This window comes from Bufo gargarizans, chromosome 6, assembly GCF_014858855.1.
Source record: "Bufo gargarizans isolate SCDJY-AF-19 chromosome 6, ASM1485885v1, whole genome shotgun sequence".
Classification (NCBI taxonomy): Eukaryota; Metazoa; Chordata; class Amphibia; order Anura; family Bufonidae; genus Bufo; species Bufo gargarizans.
Genome location: NC_058085.1, coordinates 222,968,712 through 222,988,442, shown reverse-complemented (window position 1 = coordinate 222,988,442; position 19,731 = coordinate 222,968,712). Strand labels below are relative to the sequence as shown.

At 43.6% G+C, this 19,731-nt stretch overlaps 1 protein-coding gene across 3 annotated transcripts in view; it reads right to left on the bottom strand.

The window, feature by feature from the left end:
- Window positions 1–19,731, bottom strand: part of ZNF511 (zinc finger protein 511) — a 291,268-nt gene that overhangs the window by 270,565 nt on the left and 972 nt on the right. The gene's annotated exons all lie outside the window — the stretch shown is intronic.

Here is a 19,731-nt window from a genome sequence, read left to right as displayed (position 1 = left end):
CTTTGGTGACGTCACTGGGCTCATCACATGGTGATGGACAATGTAATGGATCATGTGTGACGTCAAAGGTCCTTTACCAGGTCCTGAAGAAAGAAGATGAGATCCGCTACGCGACCAAGTGGATGGGGTGAGTAAAATTTGTTTATTATTTTTAACCCCTCAATGGATATTTTACTAAGCATTCTGTATTAAGAATGCCATTATTTTCCCTTATAACCATGTTACAAGGGAAAATATTTACACCTGAACCCAAACCCGAACATCTGTGAAGTAGTCCAGGGTTCGGGTACCAAACATGCCGATTTTTCTCACGCGCATGCAAAATGCATTAAAACGCTCAGCACTCACAGGGGGGGAATTGCGCATTTTTGTGTAATGCACTCACATCTTTTCCTGCACGTCACCCGCAACTCCAGTGTGAAAAAGGCCTTAGGATACCAGAGGTGTTTTTGTGGTTTCATTTTTCTTTCCTATTTTCATCGAGCTATAACTTTTTTAGATTTCCGGTCACATACCTGTATGAGGGCTTATTTTTTGCGGGACAAGTTGTACTTTCTAATGCCACCATTAATTAAGGCATAAAATGTAGTGGGAAGGGGGAAAAAAAATTCCAAATGGGGTGGAATAAAAAAAAAAAAATGCAATTCCTCCACCATTTTACTGGTTTTGTTCCCACAGCGTTTTGTTTACATGCCCTTCATTCTCTAGGTCACTACGATTACAACGATACCACATATGTATAGGTTCTTTATGTCGAAATAGTGTAGAAATAAATTTAAACTTTGATTTTTTTTTTTTTTTTTTTTTTACATCACCATATTCTGACCCTCATAACTTTTTTATACTTATGTCTACTGAGCTGTTTACGGGCTTATCATTTGCGAAAATCTGTAGTTTTTATTGATACCATTTTGGAGTGTGCATGACTTTTTGATCACATTTTATTTACGCCATTTGCGGTATTTATTTATTTTTTCTATTTTATTAGTATCAGTGTTTTCGGTCACAGTGTTATTCATGATGTATTATTATTATTATTTATTGTTATTTTAGGTAATTATTTTTTAATTTTAGGGAAAAGTGGGTGATTTAAACTTTTTTTTTAAATATTTTTTTTAACTTTTTAAACATTTTTTGTGATGACTTTGTGGCTCATATACGAGCCTATAAATTATGTTTTTAAATTTTTCATTTTGGTCTATCAGGGATTTTAAAATGCCATTTAAACTTGATTATGCTAATTTCTTATCCTGGATAAAATAAGAATTGCAGCATGAAAACTTTCAGCGAGGCTGAAAGTGTCCAGCTCAAGTACCGATGCCCCCTGGCCACACGGGGCATCGGTAGGAAGCCCAAGCTTCTGGATTTTTGCTCATTTAGATGCAGTGAGCTCACTTTGTCACGGCATCTAAAAGCATTTAACTTACCGCGATTGGCATTATTACAGTCACGGTAATTAGCCGCAGGTCTCTGCTGTTTAAAACACATGCAAGCGGGCGCCATGTTTACACATCGCTTCAGTGTCGTAAATGTACGGCGCTGGTAGCGAACAGGTTAAAGAGTACCTGTCACCTCAAAAACGCATATAAAACCGCCAGCATTACCTGAAAGTAGCCCCCACAGTCTGTTATTAATCATGAGTTTAATCCGGTAATCTGCCATACATGACAAAAACGATGCTTTAAGTGGCATCAGCGCCATCTTGCCGGTTAGCCTGAAGTCAAAGGGGCAGTGGCCTCCTTGCTTCAAGTCAAGATAAGCACACACCCTAACCGTCCCCTCTTGTGTGTGATTGACATCCTGCTGTGCAGCCTGGGATCGAGTTAGTCTCTCGCATGCACGGTGAGCTCCTTGTTGCTGCGCAATCCCGCCTCCCGCAGTTAGACAGGTTTCATCAGCACACCGTGCATGTGCGAGACTTACACGATCCCAGGCCGTACTGCAGGATGTCAATCATACACATGAGGGAATGGCTAGGGGGTCGAACTTATCTTGACTTCAGGCTGATCGGCAAGATAGCTTTGATGGCGCTTAAAACATTGTTTTTGTCATGTACGGAGCATCAGATTACCAGACTGGGGGCTACTATAAGGTAATGATAGCGGTTTTATATGCGTTTTTGAGGTGACAGGTTCTCTTTAACCAAGTAAACCATACTCTTTTGGGCTAATAGGTTTTTTTTAGGATTACTGTTGCCTCCTCCCTCTTTATTTTCTGGATTACCTTGGGCAAAAGAGTGAGGGGGAAATGATTAAACCAGATCCTTGCCCCAAGGTTGAGACAGAGCATCTATTCCCTGGGCCTGATCCCCTGTGCTGAGAGAAAAAAAAGAGCTTTGTGGAACTAGACCATGGAAATAACAAGTACTCAGATAGAAATAAGAATCTTGATAATATGCACCATGGGTGTGTTGAGGGACTCACTATGGATGTATACAGAAGTCCCAAGCAACGGTGTGAAACGATACTAACTCAGACCGTACCTGAGGACATGGTGGTGAGTGGACGATCGGACCCTGGGCGCACAACCTCGACGCGCGTTTCACCTTCCGGCTTCGTCAGGAGGTACTGGATTGTGTGCAAGCAGGGTATATATAGGAAGAAGTGGGAGTGGGTGGATGGAGTGAAATTACCTCTATATGGGGCACCTGCGGTCCACATGCATGGGCGCGGAAAACTCCATGATGCAAGACGTCATCTCTCGGCGCATCCACGTCATCGCGCATGCGCGACACTGAGACGTCACGGAGCGCGTCGAGATGGCGCCGTGCAGCGCATGCGTAGTCCGCGGCCCTGTGGAACGCAGGTGACCCGCAGCTAATAGTACATGAATAAGAGGCCAGGAAACGTCACAGTCACATGGATGACAGTGACGGGATGCCGGAATCTACACTGGACACATCCATATTGAGTCCCACACAAAATAACATAGGCCTGAGACCAGCAACAGTGCCAACAGTGACAAAAGACATGTGTAATAAATACGATATGATATATTATGTCCGCCGTATGTGTGTGTGGGCGGGACAGAGCACATCCATAAACAACTGGTTGCTCTAGCCCGCCCACGCAGACAACAGCCGCTATATGAAATAGAAAGCATGTCGCAACGGACCATATAATAAAACCAAAGTGCCATCTATCCAAAATCCATAAAAATGGAAACAAAGTGCCGTGTGTCAGGGATCCATATGAATGGAACCAAAGTGCCATAATGGCATAGAAAAATAGGGTATCGTGTCTAAAGGCATAGTATATTGTGTAAAAAATAATAGCTGATAATACAAGAATATATATAAAAAATCTAATTAACAATGAATAAATCCATAAATTGATAAATAGAGAATAAATGAGTGAATGCATACCACATACATCATGTATCATGATTATACAGAAATCGGATATCAAGTACATAATTAAATAACCATTATTCAAGTAATATAATTAAATAAAATTAATATAATTAAATAGCCATGATTAATATAATTAAAATTAAATAACCATGATTAGAGTAACAAGACTGAAAATACAGTATACAATACCCATGATTCAGAATGATAATCCAATATCCGGCATAAATCAATGAATCCCGTGATAAGAGACTAGTCCATATTGGATACAGTTACTTCATGGTATAAGCATACAAATTCTTGATACAAAAAATTACTTACATTACACAAAAAACACAAAAGACACAAAATACAAGAAGTGACCACCAGTGAATAAAAAAATTGTATATTATAGTAAGTGGATGGGCTACATGTGCTGGTATCAATAAGGGTCGAGATATGGACAAGGAGCACGCGAGTCGGCACCGCGGGCGGCAAAGGCCGCCGGCGGGGTCGACGCGGGAGCTCCCAGCCCAACAAGGCCCAGAGGTCTACAGATGTGTGGGGCAGAGATGACCCAGTTGTGGGAGAGAACATCCAGGACGAGCTAAGACTCAAAAATGTCCGGATGGTCATAAGCAATTATAAAGCCAGCCGACAAAATAGAGACATATTAAGACTCTGGATACTAGAACGATAACATCACTTCGGTTACAACTGGTGTCCTGCATGTGTCCAATGGTTCATATTCGGCATTGTCCCACATGTCGCTCATATTCTCCCATAGTTGTTGACGACATTCATTGCCACCAAATCCCACAAAAGAACTGAATATATGGATCTCAAAGGAAAAGGAAAAAACAAACATATAATATTATAGTCACAAAGAAGTATATTAAAAGAACACAAAAATATACCCTGCAATTAAAATTTGCGCGCTATTCATAGGAAGGAGGAAAAGCTACTAAACTTATTGAGGCCATGGGGTGTAACGGTGTTCAGGGTGACTATCCACTTGGTTTCCCTGCGGAGTAACGCCAGTTTAACATTCCCGCCTCTGGATCCCAAGTGGATTCTGTCAATACCCCTAACCGTTAGTCCCCCTGGATCGGATCTGTGGAACTTGCAGAAGTGTCGTGGGACTGCCTGTAGCAAATCCCAGTCTCTCTCAGGTGTGCCTGCAGCTGACCGAATACTGCAGATATGCTCCAAAACTCGTACCTTGAGTGCTCTCTTGGTCATACCGATGTAAAACAAATTACATGGGCAAGTGATCTGGTATATCACTGCCTCAGTATTGTAATTGATATGGTGTACAATTGTATAATTCTTGGAACCAGAAGAGTCGCAAAAAGCAGTGAAACGGGCCATGTATTGACAGGCAACACAAGATCCGCAGGAGAAAGAGCCCCAATTGGGGCCCTTACTCCCGAAGATACCACCCACGGGTTTGGATACATAATGGCTATTAGTGAGAATGTCGCGCAAATTGCGCGACCTTCTTCAAGTGATCTGGGGGTATGCCGGGAGGCTCACCGCCAGATCACCATCAGTTTGCAGGACCGGCCAGTGTTTACGAAGGATATATTGTATGAACTTCCACTTGTTGTTAAAAGGAGTGATGAATCTCACATTGGTATCTTTTTTGATTTTAAGTTTCGATCTACTCACCAGCAGAGAATCTCTTGATGTTTTTTTGGCTCTCTCATAGCCCCGCTGAATAGTGTTGAACTGATATCCTCTTTCGAGGAAACGCTGTGTCAGAGCCGAAGCCTGCTGATCGAAGTGCTCTTCGTTGGAGCAAATCCTGCGAGTTCTCAAGAATTGCCCTGTGGGTATTGCCTGTATCGTATTTGAGTGGTGAGCAGAGGAAGCGTGGAGAAGGGCATTGACGGCTGTGGACTTCCTGAAAAGATCGGTGGACAAATATCCATCAGGACCTTTGATAATCATTATATCTAAAAATTCGACATTTGTAAGGCTATATTTCCAGGTAAGTCCCTTATCACGGGATTCATTGATTTATGCCGGATATTGGATTATCATTCTGAATCATGGGTATTGTATACTGTATTTTCAGTCTTGTTACTCTAATCATGGTTATTTAATTTTAATTATATTAATCATGGCTATTTAATTATATTAATTTTATTTAATTATATTACTTGAATCATGGTTATTTAATTATGTACTTGATATCCGATTTCTGTATAATCATGATACATGATGTATGTGGTATGCATTCACTCATTTATTCTCTATTTATCAATTTATGGATTTATTCATCGTTAATTAGATTTTTTATATATATTCTTGTATTATCAGCTATTATTTTTTACACAATATACTAAGCCTTTAGACACGATACCCTATTTTTCTATGCCATTATGGCACTTTTGTTCCATTCATATGGATCCCTGACACACGGCACTTTGTTTCCATTTTTATGGATTTTGGATAGATGGCACTTTGGTTTTATTATATGGTCCGTTGCGACATGCTTTCTATTTCGTATAGCGGCTGTTGTCTGCGTGGGCGGGCTAGAGCAACCAATTGTTTATGGATGTGCTCTGTCCCACCCACACACATATACGGCGGACATAATATATCATATCGTATTTATTACACATGTCTTTTGTCACTGTTGCTGGTCTCAGGCCTATGTTATTTTGTGTGGGACTCAATATGGATGTGTCCAGTGTAGATTCCGGCATCCCGTCACTGTCATCCATGTGACTGTGACGTTTCCTGGCCTCTTATTCATGTACTATTAGCTGCGGGTCACCTGCGTTCCACAGGGCCGCGGACTACGCATGCGCTGCACGGCGCCATCTCGACGCGCTCCGTGACGTCTCAGTGTCGCGCATGCGCGATGACGTGGATGCGCCGAGAGATGACGTCTTGCATCATGGAGTTTTCCGCGCCCGTGCATGTGGACCACAGGTGCCCCATATAGAGGTAATTTCACTCCATCCACCCACTCCCACTTCTTCCTATATATACCCTGCTTGCACACAATCCAGTACCTCCTGACGAAGCCGGAAGGTGAAACGCGCGTCGAGGTTGTGCGCCCAGGGTCCGACCGTCCACTCACCACCATGTCCTCAGGTACGTTCTGAGTTAGTATCGTTTCACACCGTTGCTTAGGACTTCTGTATACATCCATAGCGAGTCCCTCAACACACCCATGGTGCATATTATCAAGATTCTTATTTCTATCTGAGTACTTGTTATTTCCATGGTCTGCTTTAATTGTCCAAGTACTGTGTGTAGTGTGACAAAGCTCTTTTGCTTACCTGGTATGGTCATTTGCATGATTTGTGCATAGTCCTACTGCGGTGACACTACATCTGGCCATCCAGGTAATCCCTGAGCTTTTATTATCATTAATGGACTGTACCTTTCTGTGTGTTATAACACACAGATATATTGGTGTTTTGTGGTGCCTGTGACCCTGCGCTTCTCCGTATCCTTGCATTATCTGTAGTTGTTCCATCCTTTAGGCTACTTTCACACTAGCGTTCGGGCGGATCCGTTCTGAACGGATCCGCTCATAATAATGCAGACGGAGGCTCCGTTCAGAACGGATCCGTCTGCATTAAAATGGCAAAAAAAAATCTAAGTGTGAAAATAGCCTCGGACGGATCCGTCCAGACTTTCAATGTAAAGTCAATGGGGGACGGATCCGCTTGAAGATTGAGCCACATTGTGGCATCTTCAAACGGATCCGTCCCCATTGACTTACATTGTAAGTCTGGACGGATCCGCACGGATCCGCACGCCTCCGCACGGCCAGGCGGACACCCAAACGCTGCAAGCAGCGTTCAGCTGTCCGCCTGTCCGTGCGGAGGCGAGCGGAGGCTGAACGCCGCCAGACTGATGCAGACTGCATCAGGGCTGGACGGCTGCGTTCGGGTCCGCTCGTGAGCCCCTTCAAACGGAGCTCACGAGCGGACACCCGAACGCTAGTGTGAAAGTAGCCTTATACTTTATAATAAATGTATACTTTTATACATCATTTCCACTTGTTCGTTTTGGTTTACCTTAGATGTTTTATGAGTGGTAATCGTAGCTGTCTGGTTGACAGGTGGCCTTTTGTAGGTTAATAGAGAGAAAAAAAAAACTCTTGCAATAATTGTTTTTTTTCTGGAAGCAAAAAGGTCTATTGATGGAGTCCCCCACATATGCATCTGGTCGAATACTTCCTGGCAAAGGCACCATTCTCCCTGACTGATCTTGTGCCTGCTCAGAAAGTCTGCTTGACAGTTCTGCAAGTCTTTTAGGTGCACTGCTGAAAGCGAAAGCACTCTCCCTTCTAGTATTTGGAAAATCTTGTACGTCAGATCCAGTAACTGAGGTGAAAACTCTGCCTCTTTTGGAGAGTGCTAGTCTAAAGCCATCATTTTTAACCTTTCCAGAGGGGGTGTAACGTTACATTACCCTACTTCGTGAGATTTCCCTACCTCCTAACTTCCGGTCACACCGGAAATGACGTGGGGAGGCGTGCCGGAGTGGGGCTGATCTGCGCAGTTTAGGTTAAATCTCAGCGGAGTTCCGCTGCACACCTGGACACTGAGCATGCGCCGGAGAGCCTCAGTAGGGAAATATTACGGCATAGTACGCAAGCGTGGCTAACTCCAGAACATCCATCCGATCTCCGCGCCTGCGCAGTGTGGGGGTAGAGAGATCTGATGGCCATATATATGTTGTCTGCCCGTGCAGTGTGGGGGTAGGGAGATCGGATGGATGTTCTGGAGTTAGCCGCGCTTTTGCACTAGGCCGTTATATTTCCCTACTGAGGCTCTCCGGTGCATGTGCAGTGTCCCGGTGTGCAGCTGAACTCCGCTGTGAGATTTTCCCTAAACTGTCATTTTGCGCATAAGCAGATCAGCACAACTCCGTCACGCCTCCTCACGTCATTTCCGGTGCGACTGGAAGTTAGGAGGTAGGGAAATCTCATGAAGTAGGGTAATGTAACGTTACAGGGGCCTTTTGAACTCTGTATCCTTCCTTTATTATATATTTTACCCATGCACTTGATGTGATATTTTGCCAGGCTTGAAAGAATAAAGACAGTCAACCCCCCACCTGAGACCTGGCGTCATTGCTTAGAAACGCTGGAAGACTGGGGCTTGGACTTAAACAAAAGTCCATTTGATTTATCAATTCTCCACTCATTGCCTTTCTTTTGGACTCTAGCCTCCTCCTTTTTATCTCTAAACCGAAATGACTTTCTCTGCTTAGGAAAGGAGGGCACTAATTCTTCCCATCAGATGTTTTGTCCAATATGTCATCTAGCGCCGGGCCGAATAAAAAATGTCCCTGGCAAGGAAGAGCAAACAACTTGGACTTAGAAGCGACATCTGCCTTCCATCCCTTCAGCCAAAGGGATCTTTAAGCAGAGATTGACAATGCTGCCGCTCTGGCCAATAACCTTAGAGCGTCAGCGGTCAGCCGATGCATCCAAAATAAAGTCTACTGCTTTCGTAGTGTCACGGAAGGTGTACAGAAAACTAGAAGACACAAAATGAAGATCCGACTGACTGGATCGCAAACTAGGGAACCAAAGGGAAAGCCCTGCAACAGACCTGGCTCTCTCCCTAACTGCTCAGCCTATGCAAAAATCTCAATGGTAGATGATCGCATATCCTCGTTCCTCGACTGTATAACACCTGAACACCCTATAATAATAGTGAGGGGATACGACCACTGGCTCCCTACACTTGATACGGAGGGAGTCAGGGTCACCTGGGATCCAGCAAACAGGAAAACACAAATTAATGAACAAAACTTATCTGTAGAAGACTCAGTAGTAGCATCCAGCATGCACACACTTCAGGAACTTGTATAAATCGCAAAGTGATGCAGTATGGGAAGGGATTTAAAGGGATGAAATCAGTGCAACTACATGACAGCTGAAAGAGGCTAACGAGATGACAAAACCAAAGCAAAACAAAAGAACCTCAAGCAGCAGGTTCTGAAGAACGTCTGTCAGAGCTTCTCAGATGTCTGGTGATGACACGTAAGTATCGCTTCCAGTAGCTGCTCCTCAGGGTTCTGTTAGCAATATGTGATTCTAATTCCCCTAACCAGATTTTAAGTGACCGACCTTGCAACCGATGTTGTAGCAATATTCGGCTCAACCACTTCCCACAAAATCACGTACATGTATGTGGGGTAATGTGGTGCCTTACCGCATTCCCACATGCATGTACAGAGCTCCAGACTAAAAAATATATCAAGGAGCCATTGGCTCCTAACCTGAAAAATTTTGGAGCCAAGTTTAAAATACATATAATTACGGTATAATCTAGGGTTGTCACGATACCAAAATTTCGGCTCAATTTCAATACCATAAAAAAGCATTGCGATACTCGATACCACGGGAAAAAAATAAAACGCGTGCATTCCAGATATTATGGAACGTCTGGACCACAATAGAATGGTCCTATAACCTAATTTTTGTCGGGACAAGGTGACAAAAAAAATGGCAAATTGCGAGTTTTTGGGTTTTGCTTTTCTGGTACGGCGTTCACCGCATAGGAGATATTTTTAAATATTTTAATAGTTCACACTTTTTTGGGCGTGGCGATATGTAATTTTTTTTATTGTTTATATATTTTATATGTAACATTGGGCAAGAGGGTGATTTAAACTTAATACTTTGGTGTTTTTTTTTTTTTTTACAGTTTCTTTAACCCCTTAAGGACTCCATTTCACCTTAAAGGGAACCTGTCACCGGGATTTTGTGTATAGAGCTGAAGACATGGGTTGCTAGATGGCCGCTAGCACATCCGCAATACCCAGTCCCCATAGCTCTGTGTGCTTTTATTGTGGGGGAAAAAACGATTTGATACATAAGCAAATTAACCAGAGATGAGTCCTGTACGTGAGATGAGTCAGGGACAGGACTCATCTCAGGTTAATTTGCATATGTATCAAATTGTTTTTCCCCCCCACAATAAAAGCACACAGATCTATGGGGACTGGGTATTGTGGATGTGCTAGCGGCCATCTAGCATCCCATGTCCTCAGCTCTATACACAAAATCCCGGTCACAGGTTCCCTTTTTTTCCCAAATCTGACCAGTGTCACTTTAAGTTCTGATAACTTTAAAACGCTTTGACTTATCTGAGACTGTTTTTTTTGTCACATAGTGTACTTCATGACTGGTAAAATGAAGCAAAAAAAAATTCATTTTTATTTTTTAAAAAATACCAAATTTACCCAAAAACTTTTAAAAATGGCAAATTTCAAAGTCTGAATTTCTCTACTTCTGTAATACATAGTAATACCTCCAAAAATAGTTATTGCTTTACATTCCCCATATGTCTACTTCATGTTTGGATCATTTTGGGAATGATATTTTATTTTTTGGGGATGTTACAAGGCTTAGAAGTTTAGAAGCAAATCTTGAAATTTTTCAGAAATTTTCAAAAACCCAATTTTTAGGGACCAGTTCAGGTCTGAAGTCACTTTGCGAGGCTTACTTTATAGAAACCACCCAAAAATGACCCCATTCTATAAACTACACCCCTCAAGGTATTCAAAACTGATTTTACAAACTTTGTTAACCCTTTAGGTGTTCCACAAGAGTTAATGGCAAATGGTGTTAAAATTTCAGAATTTAGATTTTTGGGCAAATGGGCGTAAACTACTGTACGGGCACACAGTAAGGCGTAGAGGGAAAGGTGCGCCGTATGGTTTTTAGAAGGCAGATTTTGCTGGACTGTTTTTTTTTGACACCATATCCCATTTGAAGCCCCCCTGATGCACCCCTAGAGTAGAAACTCCATAAAAGTGACCCTATCTAAGAAACTACACCCCTCAAGGTATTCAAAACTGATTTTACAAACTTTGTTAACCCTTTAAGGTGTTGCACAAGATTTAATGGGAGATACAATTTCAAAATTTCCCTTTTTTGGCAGATTTTCCATTTTAATATTTTTTTTCCAGTTACAAAGCAAGGGTTAACAGCCAAACAAAACTCATTATTTATGGCCCTGATTCTGTAGTTTACAGAAACACCCCATATGTGATCGTAAACTGCTGTACGGGCACATGGCAGGGCGCAGAAGGAAAGGAATGCCATACGGTTTTTAGAAGGCAGATTTTGCTGGACTGTTTTTTTTGACACCATGTCCCATTTTAAGCCCCCCTGATGCACCCCTAGAGTAGAAACTCCAAAAAAGTTACCCCATTTTAGAAACTACGGGATAGGGTGGCAGTTTTGTTGGTACTAGTTTAGGGTACATATGATTTTTGGTCGCGCTATATTACACTTTTTGTGAGGCAAAATAACAAGAAATAGCTTTTTCGGCACCGTTTTTTTTTTTTTTACAACATTCATCTGACAGGTTAGATCATGTGGCATTTTTATAGAGCAGGTTGTCACGGACGCGGCGATACGTAATATGTATACAATTTTTTTATTTATGTAAGTTTTACACAATGATAAAAATTTTTAAACAAATAAAAAAAAATCATGTTTTTGTGTCTCCATAGTCTGAGAGCCATAGTTTTTTTCAGTTTTGAGGCGATTACCTTGGGTAGGGTCTAATTTTTGGTGGGATGAGATGACGGTTTGATTGGCACTATTTTGGGGTGCAGATGACTTTTTGATCGCTTGCTATTACACTTTTTGTAACGAAAGATGACAAAAAATAGCTTTTTTTACACCGTTTTTTTTATTTTTTACGGTGGTCACCTGAGGGGTTAAGTCATGTGATATTTTTATAGAGCCAGTCGATACGGACGCGGCGATACCCAATATGTCTACTTTTTTTATTTATGCAAGTTTTACACAATGATTTCATTTTTGAAACAAAAAAATCATGTTTTAGTGTTTCCATAATCTAAGAGCCATAGTTTTTTCAGTTTTTGGGCGATTATCTTGGGTGGGTAGGGTACGATTTTTGCGGGATGAGATGACGGTTTGATTGGTACTATTTTGGCGTACATGCAACTTTTTTGATCACTTTTATTATCTTTTTGGGGAAGTAAGGTGGGCAAAATTTCAATTTTCTCATAGTTTTTATTTTTTGGGCGTTTTATAGTTCAGGTCGTTACGGACGTGACGATACCTAATATGTCTAGTGTATTATTTTTTTTATTCAGCGATAAATGTGTTTTTTTATCTTAACTTTTTTCTATATATTTTTTTTTTTACCCAGACCCACTTGGTTCTTGAAGATCCACTGGGTCTGATGTCTGTATAATACAGTACAGTACACTATATAGCGTATTGTACTGCATTTTACTTACACTTTGTCTGAACCGATCTATGCCTTTAGCACAGATCTGTTCATCACCATGGACAGCAGGATGCCTGAGAAGGCGTCCTGTTGCCATGGGAACCTTCCCCGTCTGCTCAGTTGTGGCCACAACTGAGCAGACGGGGAAGGGTAAGGAGGGGGGCTCCCTCCCTCTGTGACTCCATCCTGTCTGGGGGCTGCAAAGGCACAGCAGCCCCCCGATCGGAGAGGGAGGGAGCTCCCTGACCCTGACTGTTAACCTTTTCCATACCGCGGTCCGTATGGACCTCGGTATGGAAAGGGTTAAACGGCTGACATCTGCACAGATGTCAGCCGTTTATACCAGAGTGTCAGCAATGTGCTGACACTCTGGTATACCCACTGGCCACCAATGAATATTCAAGAGGAGGCGGATCGTGATCCCGTCTGCTGCACCGCCCGCCTCCCGCACCGCCTGTAATACCCCCCCCTGCACCACCCGCCGGCATCAAATCTATAGTTTCCGCACATTAAAGTTTCTAATCCCGCGTTCAGGGACTGCAGAAAACGCAGCAAACCACAGGTCTGAATTGACCTGCGGTTTGCGGTGATCGCCGATACGAGGGGGAAGTCACATGACCCCCCCTGGCTGAGTCCTTAAGGATTCGGGAAATAGGGCGTACCGTAACGCCTTAAGTCCTTAAGGGGTTAATAACTATTTCCCCCCTTAGGGGCTAGAACCTGGGATCTTTCATCCCTTGTCCTATTCACCCTGATAGAGCTCTATCAGTACCGTCCTGGCTGCCATGGTAACCGATCGGAGCCCCAGGCTTACACTGCTGGGGCTCCGATCGGAACTGCCACTGCCACCAATGATAATAACACTTGGGGGGTTGGGGGGCGCACTGCACCACCAATGATTCTACTTTATAATACTGGGTTGGGGAGCGGGGGGTTCGGTGCACTGTGCCACCAATGAATATAGTTTATGCTTAAAGGGTTTCTACCACTTAGGCGTCACATATTTGGCTGTCAGACACTAGCGATCCGCTAGTGTCTGCTCTGGCCAACCATCCTAATATAATTGCTTTTGGGACGGTGGTTTGGCTAAAAAAACTACTTTTATTAATATGCTAATGAGCCTCTAGGTGCTATGGGGGCGTCATTAGCACCTAGAGGCTCCGTCTACCTTCAGAAACTGCCGCCGCCGAGCGCGTCCCTCCAGCCCGCCCATCTCCTCCTGAATGCGATCCTCGTATGTATTCTGCGCATGCGCAGTGAATGTCTGACCGCTTCCTTGCTCAGACATCTCCACTGCGCCTGCGCAATGACGCCATAGTGCTCCGAGGAACAGGCGCAGTGGAGATGTCTGAGCAGGGAAGCTGTCAGACATTTACTGCGCATGCGCAGAATACATACGAGGATCGCATTCAGGAGGAGATGGGCGGGCTGGAGGGACGCGCTCGGCGGCGGCAGTTTCTGAAGGTAGACGGAGCCTCTAGGTGCTAATGACGCCCCCATAGCACCTAGAGGCTCATTAGCATATTAATAAAAGTAGTTTTTTTAGCCAAACCACCGTCCCAAAAGCAATTATATTAGGATGGTTGGCCAGAGCAGACACTAGCGGATCGCTAGTGTCTGACAGCCAAATATGTGACGCCTAAGTGGTAGAAACCCTTTAATACAAATGCAGGCTGTGCTGCGGGTGTCGGCCATATCCCATACCCAGCACCTATGACTGCGCGCTGCGATCCGCCGCTATTGACCCCTCAGGTGCCGCATTCACAGCGCAGCCTGCGTTTGTATTAGCATAAACTATTTTCATTGATGGCGCAGTGGCCACAGCCCCTCCTCCTCGCTTCTATCAGCCCATTGGTGGCAGCAGCACAGGGGGAGGGACTGTCTCCTTCTCCTCTGTGCTGTTGAGACGAACATGGCACGCGCTGACAGCGCTTTTCCCACAGCCCGATCTGGAATCTGGCTGTTAGGTGGTTAAGGTACATACAACGTTTTGATCACCAGATATTACAGGGGATATTTATCAAAATGGTGTAAAGCAGAACTGGCTTATTGCCCATTCCACCTTACATTTTTTACAGCTACTTTGGAAAATGGAAGGAAGAATCTGATTGGCAGCTATGGGCAACTAAGCCAGTTCTACAAACCGGATTCCCAATAAGTTGGGACACTAAACAAATTGTGAATAAAAACTGAATGCAATGATGTGAAGAAGGCAAATGTCAATATTTTATTTGTAATAGAAAGTAGATGACAGATCAAAAGTTTAATCCGAGTAAATGTATAATTTTAAAGGAAAAATAAGTTGATTCAAATTTTCACTGTATCAACAAATCCCCAAAAAGTTGGGACAAGTAGCAATAAGAGGCTGGAAAAGGTAAATTTGAGCATAACGAAGAGCTGGAAGACCAATTAACACTAATTAGGTCAATTGGCAACATGATTGGGTATAAAAAGAGCTTCTCAGAGTGGCAGTGTCTCTCAGAAGCCAAGATGGGTAGAGGATCACCAATTCCCACAATGTTGCGCAGAAAGATAGTGGAGCAATATCAGAAAGGTGTTACCCAGCGAAAAATTGCAAAGACTTTGCATCTATCATCATCAACTGTGCATAATATCATCCGAAGATTCAGAGAATCTGGAACAATCTCTGTGCGTAAGGGTCAAGGCCGTAAAACCATACTGGATGCCCGTGATCTCCGGGCCCTTAAACGACACTGCACCACAAACAGGAATGCTACTGTAAAGGAAATCACAGAATGGGCTCAGGAATACTTCCAGAAACCATTGTCAGTGAACACAATCCACCGTTGCCAGCTGAAACTCTACAATGCAAAGAAGAAGCCATTTCTAAGCAAGATCCACAAGCTCAGGCGTTTTCACTGGGCCAGGGATCATTTAAAATGGAGTGTGGCAAAATGGAAGACTGTTCTGTGGTCAGACGAGACACGATTGAAAGTTCTTTTTGGAAATCTGGGACGCCATGTCATCCTGACCAAAGAGGACAAGGACAACCCAAGTTGTTATCAACGCTCAGTTCAGAAGCCTGCATCTCTGATGGTATGGGGTTGCATGAGTGTGTGTGTGGCATGGGCAGCTTGCATGTCTGGAAAGGCACCATCAATGCAGAAAAATATATTCAGGTTCTAGAACAACATATGCTCCCATCCAGATGTCATCTCTTTCAGGGAAGACCCTGCATTTTTCAACAAGATAATGCCAGACCACATTCTGCATCAATCACAACATCATGGCTGTGTAGGAGAAGGATCCGGGTACTGAAATGGCCAGTCTGCAGTCCAGATCTTTCACCTATAGAGAACATTTGGCGCATCATAAAGAGGAAGGTGCAACAAAGAAGGCCCAAGACGATTGAACAGTTAGAGGCCTGTATTAGACAAGAATGGGAGAGCATTCCTATTTCTAAACTTGAGAAACTGGTCTCCTCGGTCCCCAGACGTCTGTTGAGTGTTGTAAGAAGAAGGGGAGATGCCACACAGTGGTGAAAATGGCCTTGTCCCAACTTTTTGGGAATTTGTTGACACCATGAAATACTGATTCAACTTATTTTTCCCTTAAAATGGTACATTTTCTCAGTTTAAACTTTTGTTCCGTGATTTATGTTCTATTCTGAATAAAATATTAGAAGTTGGCACCTCCACATCATTGCATTCAGTTTTTATTCACAATTTGTATAGTGTCCCAACTTTTTTGCAATCCGGTTTATACTTTACACCAGTTTGATAAATCTTCCTCTATGTTTTTTGTGAGGCGGGGTGACTATAAAATGGCTTTTCTGGCACAGTTTTTTTTTTTTATACGAAGTTCATGGTAGATTATATGATTATTTTTTTTAGAGCCGGACAGTATCGATGTGCCAATACTTATTGTCTATTTTTTTTTCAATATTAAATGGGTTGATGAGTGGAAAGTTGTGCTTTTGTCCCACTAGGGGACTTCAACTTTTGGGTGACTGATCTCTTTTACAGTGTATTATAGTACATAGTGATTGTAATGCATTGTGACTGTCAGAGCTGGGCCTCATATGCCTCTGTAGCTGGCAGGCCCCAAGGCTTTTGTAAGCCTTGGGTTGCCTAAATGGCCATCAGCATCCCACAATCTTATCGCTGGGAGCAAATCCCTTGCGGCAGTGAGCATTGACTTTGGCATCTAAGGCCCCTTTCACACAAGTATTCCGCGCGGGTGCAATGCGTGATGAAAACGCATTGCACCCGCACTAAATCCGAACCCATTCATTTCAATGGGTCTGTGTATATGAGTGTTGTTTTTCACGCATCACTTGTGCATTGCGTGAAAATCGCAGCATGTTCTATAGGCCTCATGCACACGACCGTAAGTATTTTGCGGTCCGCAAAAAATAAGGATGACGTACGTGTGCATTCCATATTTTGTGGAACGGAACAGCTGACAGTCATGCCCCGCTCTGACTATGTGCGGAGGTCGGCTAGAATAGGAGCACGAGTTTAGTGTTTTGTTTTGGAGCCGTGCTGGATCCGCCTCTCATCAGGTGCACTGGGTGGGGTCATTAGTTTAAATAGCATTCCATCCCAGTGCTCTGAGCGGATTATAGGACTCACTTTGGTCTTGGAAGCTAGGTTGTCTGTTCCAGCTCAGAAAGATAAGTGTGGTTTTTAGTTTTGTTGTTTGCTGTCTTGGTTGTTTTGTGTCACCTCTCCCATCCAGGTTCTGTGCGAGCAGGCTGCTCCTATTTCCCCTCTTCACCATCTCAGGGAATTTAGGGTGTTCCAGCCCAGGCGACACATCATACCTACCACCAAGGTTTGCATGTGGGCTGAGCAGTGCAGGGAGAGAGGTCAGGGATTAGCTAGGAGGTGATCCTTCCCCTGCCTCTCGCCTAGAGCCTGGTTGGTGGTTTATTTGTGAGTCTGAGTGCACGCCCGCCGTGACACTGACCCCTAATAGAACAGTACTATCTTTGTCCGTAATGCGGACAATAATAGGACAAGTTCTATGTTTTGGTGGAACGGAAATATGAAAATTGAATGCTGAGGGAGTAAGGCCTCTTTCACACTGGTGTTGCGGGAAAAGGTCAGGGTGCATTGCGGGAACATGCGTGATTTTTCCACGCAAGTGCAAAACATTGTAATGCATTTTGCACGCGCGTGAGAAAAATCGGCATGTTTGGTACCCAAACCCGAACTTCTTCACAGAAGTTCAGGCTTGGGATCGGGGTTCTGTAGATTGTATTATTTCCCCTTATAACATGGTTATAAAGGGAAATTATAGCATTCTGAATACAGAATGCATAGTACAATAGCACTGGAGGGGTTAAAAAAATAAAAATAAAATTTAACTCGCCTTAATTCACTTGCTCACATGCTCTTTTAGGGCTCTTTGACACTTGCGTTGTCCGGATCCGTTGTGTACTTCATTTGCCGAAATTACACGCCGGATCCGGAAAAACGCGTAAGAACGCATAATTTTTTTCTTTCTGGATGCATCTTTCCGGCTTTTTTGGTAAGATACTGATCCGGAAATCCTGAAGCCAACATCAACGTTTTTTTTCCAGATCCGTACGACGGATCTGGAAAAAGAACGTTGATGTTGGCTTTAGGATTTCCGGATCAGTCTCTTTTCGCGCCAGCCAAGCCCTTCCTACTTCCTGGCGCAGACGCAACTTCCGGATCAGTCGTTGCGTCGTAACAACTGAAGATGTTAGGACAGATCCGGAATAATACATTTCAATCGGCTATTATTCCGGATCAGTCGCTGTGGCAAGTGTTCAGGATTTTTGACCGGAGCAAAAAGCGCAGCATGCTGCAGTATTTTCTCCGGCCAAAAAACGTTTCCGGTCCTGAACTAAAGACATCCTGATGCATCCTGAACGGATTTCTCTTCATTCAGAATGCATGGGGATAATCCTGATCAGGATTTTTCCGGCATAGAGCCCCGATGCAACTCTACGCCGGAAAAGAAAAGCGCAAGTGTGAAAGAGCCCTTACCATGGTGATGGATCATGTGATGACTGGAGTGACGTCACCACAGGTCCTTGCAATCAATAAAGAAAGAGACAGAAGAGATGCCGGCTGCGCGAGCAAGTGGATTAAGGTGAGTTAAATTATTATTTTTTTAACCCCTCCAGCGCTATTGTACTAAGCATTCTGTATTCAGAATGCTTTTATTTTCCCTTATAACCATGTTATAAGGGAAAATAATAAAATGATTGGGTCTCCATCCCGATCGTCTCCTAGCAACCGTGTGTGAAAATTGCACCGCATATGCACTTGCTTGCGATTTTCAAGCAGCCCTATTCACTTCTATGGGGCCTGCGTTGCATGGAAACCGCACAATATAAAACATGCTGCGATTTTCACGCAACGCACAAGTGATGCGTGAAAATCACTGCTCGTGTGCACAGCCCCATAGAAATGAATAGGTCCAGATTCAGTGCGGGTGCAACGCGGAATACTCGCCCGTGTGAAAGGGGCCTAACTTCCCTTTTCTTTTTTTACGGACCCATTGAAATAAATGGCTTGGCATACGGTCCGCAAAAAAACGGAACGGACACGGAAAGAAAATACGTTCGTGTGCATGAGGCCATATTCTGTGTTTCTCACACAACGCTGGCCACATAGAAGTGAATGGGGCTGCATGAAAATCGCATCCGCACGTGTTTTTCACAGATGGTTGCTTTGTGTTTTTCAGCGATGTTGTTTGTAAACTTTCAGTTTTTTATCACGCTTGTGAAAAACACATCAATGCACGTGCAATCACCTACGTGATAAAAACTGAACGCAATTGCATACAAAACTAAATGAACTTGCTTGCGAAATCGCGCATTTTTCACTGAACGCATCTGGAGCGAATCTGTCACGCTCGTCTGCAAGAGACCTAAAGGATTAACCCTCCGGCATCTCAGTTTTTAGCAATGGTGGCGGATACAGTAGAGGCTCCGTTTTTAGTAACAGCCGAGCCTCTGCCATTGATCAGGCAAGCACAGCTTCTATGCCTGCCCTATCAGTGAGCCATACCTATCCCACAGTGCCTGAAATGGTGTTGTCCGCCTATTGTAGACCTATAGTTGTGGCGTCACTGGCCTGCGGGAAGTAGTAAGAAGGCAGTGGTGCTAGTGCAAGCACCGCTGCCTTCTCAAAGAGCTGGTCAACGTGG